Consider the following 5,785-nt stretch of genomic DNA (forward strand, 5'->3'; position numbering starts at 1 on the left):
GCTGCTCCAGAGAAGCGGACATGGACCAATGGATTCAAACTACAAGAAAGAAGATTCCACCTAAACATGAGGAAGAACTTCCTGACAGTAAGAGCTGTTCGGCAGTGGAATTTGCTACCAAGGAGTGTGGTGGAGTCTCCTTCTTTGAAGGTCTTTAAGCAGAGGCTTGACAGGCATATGTCAAGAATGCTTTGATGGTGTTTCCTGCTTGGCAGGGGGTTGGACTGGATGGCCCTTGTGGTCTCTTCCAACTCTACGATCCTATGATTCTATGATTCTGAATATCCTGCCATTCTTCTCCATCTCCTCAGTTAAAAATGGTTCAGACTCTCAGTGATCATCTCCTGCATGGTTTACTGTGACACTTTCCTCTCTGAGCTTCCTCACTGTTCCACTTTATCCAAAACTCGGCTGCCCCAAGCATTCACATCTCCAGCCATTCACACCCTCTGTTGTATCTCCCCTGATTCCCTTCCATGGCTTCCCAGTCCTTTCCACCATTGGTAAAACTCTGTATCCCTGTTGCTGGATCTGAGCTGGTCTATAAGACAGTCACATGTGAACCTCTATGCTAGTAAAAGCCATATTATATTTGGAACTGACACCCAAAAGGTCAGCAAGAGCAAAACTAGAGGCAACTTTGGAGACAGAACGCAAAATGCGATTGAAGAGTTTTCTCGTGTGTCCCTAGGTTGTCAGTGGGCTTTTCCAGATGAGCAGTTTACATCTGGAAGCTTTCCCTTTGAAGGGAATCAAAATGATTTTGACAGAAGGCTCCTTGGGAAGGTTCTTTTTTAAGCACAGTTATTTTTCTCATGACATGGGTTTTGTGTCAAATGCAGTTGTAACTGCCTTCACCACAGAAAACACTCAAATCTAATCTATATACGTCCAAGCCATGCTGTTAGATCAAAACTTCGTGGCATTTAACAGCCAAGAGCATGTGCCCCACATAGCATGTTCTTGATTCTGTTTGGTTTTATGGTGAATTATTATTATTGTATTCTCTATATTGTGTCCAGGGGGAGGGATGTAGTTCAATGTTAGCACATCTGTCTTGCTTGCAGAGCATCCCAGGTTTAATCCCTGGCATCTCCAGATAGGGCTGTGAAACACTCCTACCAGTCAGCATAGGTGCCAACTCAAAGGGGGCATGGGGGCTTTGGCCCCCACAATAAAACATTTGAGGGGACCGGGGCCCCCACAAAGTTGATGGGCATTGCCATTCAGGTGGTGGGTGTGCACTGTGCCATGTGATTGATTATGTGGGGTGGGGCTTTCCTGGGCCCCCACGATATTTCATTCAAGTTGGCACCCCTTGTTAGTCAGTGATATACAGGTGAAACTTGGAAAATTAGAATATCGTTGAAAAGTGCATTTATTTCAGTAGTGCGACTTAAAAGGTGAAACCAATATATGAGAAAGATGCATGACATGCAAAGCAAGATATGTCAAGCCTTTATGTGTTGTAATTGTAATTATTTGTCATTAGGCGGGCCAATTATAAGTGGAATGTAATTATAGAAATATAATAGCGATGTTTATTTTTTGTCTATTTTTGTATTATTGTAACTATTTGTTTTATTACTGTGGAATTTCCAAAAGAAAGCATTTGTAAAAATTAAAAAAATAATAAGTTGCATTACTGAAATAAATGCACTTTCCGATGATATTCTAATTTTCCAAGTTTCACCTGTACAATTCAGAGCTATAGGGTCCAATGGTCACTTCGCTCCTTATGCTTCTTTGGTATATGATTAGGTGAACTATAAATGTCCTTAAAAAATTAAGTTTTCATATGTGGAACTTCTCATGTTTGGACTAAGGCAGCCAAACCTCATCTCCCTTGAACAAAAAAAGAAATATCAGCAGATTTGGCATAAATATCTAAATAAGTAGAAACTATAGTGTCTTATCGCAACTAGAGTGATATAGCTAAAACCTATATTCTTTGGAGTCATCATAAGCGAATTTCAACAGAAGTATGCACTTACTTTGTAGAGTTTTCTTCCTCTTTGAAAACATTCTGGAGCCTGGCTTCCATGCTCTCCCTAGGTCTGCCTCTCTTCTGTCTCCCAATCAGGAAATATATCAAAGGGTTCACACTGCTGTTAAGAGCAGTGTTTAAGTAGCAAAAAGGTAAGGAATAGGGCATTGGTGAATGAAAAATATAAGTGGACATGTAATAGGCATTCATTGGAAAAGACAAAAAGATGAAGAAGAACAGAGTAAGCAGGATAACCATTAGTAGTTTTCCCCGCTTTCGTTGTTGTGATTTAAAGCAGACCTTGATAAACAGGATCAGGGTGGAGAAAGCCATGAGTGGTAGGCAAAAGAAGCCATTAAAAGTATACTGATAGTATTTTATGAGATCCTGTTTTTCCTTAATAGTCAGGAGGGCAATGAAGTGAATTCCAGGGAGAAGGAAAGAAAACACCCATATTAAGGCACACACAATGGTGGGCAAATGTGGCGGCCGGTGGCATCGGTACCAAAGTGGGAACAGGACAGACACACACCTGTCAAGGCTGATAGCTGTCAGCAGAAACTGACCGGCATTGTACATGGATTGGAAAACGTCACCAAGGAATACATTCAGAATGCTCTCATTCAGACCTCCTACTACCCAAACTACTTCTAAAATCAATTCAATTGTGAGTAAGCCAAAGTCAGCAATGGCGAGGTTCAGGATGTACGCGGTAAAAGGGCTCCCCTTAATACGGAAGCCAAGCAACCAGATGACATTTCCAGTCCCCCAGCACCCCAAAATGCAAATTATAATTATTAATACAAATACAACATATGTTTCTAATCCATAATGCACAATCGATTTGGGGTCATCATTACTGTTGCTATTGTTGGAAAAAGCAGTTTCATTGTACAAAGGGGACAAAGATGTAAGGTTGAAACTGGTCGTCATCTCCAATCTTGGTTTCCGTGCTTCTTCTGGTGTATATATTCCTGCTGGAAGTAAAGAATCAAGGGTGGAATTAGTCTTTGCTAATGAAGCTGAGCAAATGAAGATTGAATTAAAGCTTTCTGTTTAGTCTTTCTTGCCTCATCCATTATAGCAATTTCATAAAATATTGTTGAATTGAAATATTTCTTCCTGGCTCATCTCCAGTTACTGTTGCATTTTCAGGAACACACATAAAAATAATGATAATTATTAGCCTGGATAGTTCAGTTGGTTAGAGCTTGATATTGGCAACGTCAAGGTTGCAGGTTCAATCCCTTTATGGGACTGCTGCAGATTCCTGCATTGCAGGTGATTGGACGAGATTATCCTCTGTGTTACTTCCAGCTCTACAGTTCTATGATTCTATGACCTTATTCTACGTGCTCTGAATTGATTAATTTTTCTATCTTTCCATACATTCCTGTAGATTTTTAAAAACAATTCCAGGTTGAAGCTGAACTGCAGATAGTTGCTGAGATAATCCCTCTTTCTTCTCCATTCCTGCAGAGCATGGAATCATAGAATCATAGAGGTGGAAGCAGAGTTTCACCCTCAATATGGGTCTCCAATTAGAGTGACCAAGGCTGATTCAGTCTGCAAACTGCACCTGAATCGAGACTGAAGTGCCCTGAAAATTCTTACGGCATGTTGCTATGTGTGCTAATGCCAAATAATATGATTTATCAGTAAGAAAACATGCTTAGCTACAAGTGTGCTCAGAAACTTATCTATTATTATCTTTTATCAATTAAATTTCCTTCATTCGAGGATCACAGGGTGGTTTACAATATTAAAAAAACCCACAAAAATGCATACCATCATAACAAACAAAAACAATACCCCACCGCAGGTTAAACGGCTAACTATTATTTAATTAGCCAAAGACCTGAAGGAAGATAAATGTATTTACCTAAATATATGTAATGAAGGCACCAGGTGAGTCGCTCTGGGGAGAACATTCTATACGTGTAACATTATTAATTGTGTTACATGCCCAGCATAGGGGTGAGGGGAGTCTGCTCTGAACAAATGTTGCTTAAATTTGCATAAAGTGCCCTAAAATGCTGAATAATCTTAATTTGAATTTTTTTTATTTTAAGAAATGGCAAGTTACTGCAGAAGTGTGGAGAACTGAATTGAATAATGCAAAAATAAAAATAAAAATATGAGGAGTGGGGAAAACTACAAAGGACAGATTCTTCCATCCCCAGAGGAAACAACTGAGAAGATATGATGGAAGATTACATACTTTCTCTCTTTCTGGACAGCATGGGGGGGAGACAATTGGGGAGAGTTGGGGGAGGGGAAGAATATGCCATCAAGAATATGCACACACCCGGATTGCAGAATTTTTGTCTTCTTCCCCATTAAATAATGGTTGCTTGCAGAGAACATGAAGTCCTGGCGGGACTTGGTCAGTCACCTACTTCATACGCTGCCACGTGGTATGATCTTTTGAAGCCACCAGAGGAGCCAATGCAGGCAAATGAATGGGTGGTTCTGCAACAGATACCATGCAACAATAGTTATTTATTTAACAACATTTACACAGTATGATCGTGTTCCAGGGGTGGTGTGCATCTACAAAAAATGCATATACTCAAACCACTTCTTTGGAACTGCCCCCATTCTTATCTTTCTAGGACCATGCACTGAGTGGGCCATGCGTGAGAGCATCCTGGATAATATGCTAGGCAGAGAGCTTAAAAGCACTTTCTGCACCAGGAAAACTCTGTACAAAAAAAGAGTTTTTAAGCTCTACACCTTCTGTGCATTTCGTCTGTGTGATTTCTTGTTTCAACAGGCTTTTGGGATCTGATGGCTTTTAACAAAAGTGCTAGTGCTGTGTTGCTTTCATTGTAATTATTTGTACGGTTTTAATAGATTATGTGTATACAGTTTTAATTCTATCAATGTTTAATGGTTTTTTAATGATTGGGTTTCCCCCCCCCCCGTGTTTTTAGTGGTCTGTATTTTTACCTGTAAGCCACCTTGAGTCAGGCCAGCGAAGAAGGTGGGGTATGAATAAATCTCTAGTAACAATAATAATAATTTACACTGGCTGGCCTTCAGCCACATAAAGTCCAATTCACACATGATAAATGTGTGTAAGTTGCAATCATATTTATAATTGTAAAAAAGAAATACTCAAAGTGGTTTACGAAAAGATAGCATAGATACAGCATGTCAATTTCTCCTTCGGAACAGAATTTAGTTTTCCTTTTTCTCAACCCACCCTGTTTTTAGTATTATCTTGTACTATAGTGGTTACTAGAAAACAAGCTTTTCCCTTGCAGTTAGTCATCTTTGCAAAGCTGCTCAGAGAGGGTACATGCAAACTTTAAGGGATGTGCCATCCAAAATACTCAAGTAGTGTGGATCTCATTGATGGAAAAGATAGATATAACATACATGTGTGTCAGTGACCATCCTGCTATTACTTGGGTCCATGGTCACACTTGGAGAAATTTCAGAGGAACCCACCACTTAAATGTCAAAAACAGAGAAGGAGATCTGGAAAGGAATACAGTACAGTAGATGAATATGAGCAAAGTCTTTTAGAAATGGGTTGCTTTCATTTTGGTTAGGATGATGACAAAGAAGTTAAGCCAAAATCTTTAGAGAACAGGTTTTCTTTGAGGAGGATGTGAAGGAAGGGAGAATAGGAAGTGGCATCAAAGAAGAGGAAAATGGACCACCCAAAATATCCTACCTTATTCAATCCCACCTGGTTTCCCCCCACAAGGCTTGGGATCTTCTCTTAGAATTCTTGGGTCTGAATCAATCTCTCTTTTCTGGTTTCAAAAGAGATGTTGCCCATTCAGA

At 39.8% G+C, this 5,785-nt stretch overlaps 1 pseudogene; it reads right to left on the reverse strand.

Annotated features, from left to right (window-relative positions):
* Nucleotides 1–1,960: 1,960 nt before the first annotated feature.
* Nucleotides 1,961–2,920, reverse strand: LOC118089677 (mas-related G-protein coupled receptor member H-like; annotated as a pseudogene).
* Nucleotides 2,921–5,785: the final 2,865 nt, after the last annotated feature.

Source organism: Zootoca vivipara, chromosome 8 (assembly GCF_963506605.1).
Source record: "Zootoca vivipara chromosome 8, rZooViv1.1, whole genome shotgun sequence".
NCBI classification, from domain to species: domain Eukaryota; kingdom Metazoa; phylum Chordata; class Lepidosauria; order Squamata; family Lacertidae; genus Zootoca; species Zootoca vivipara.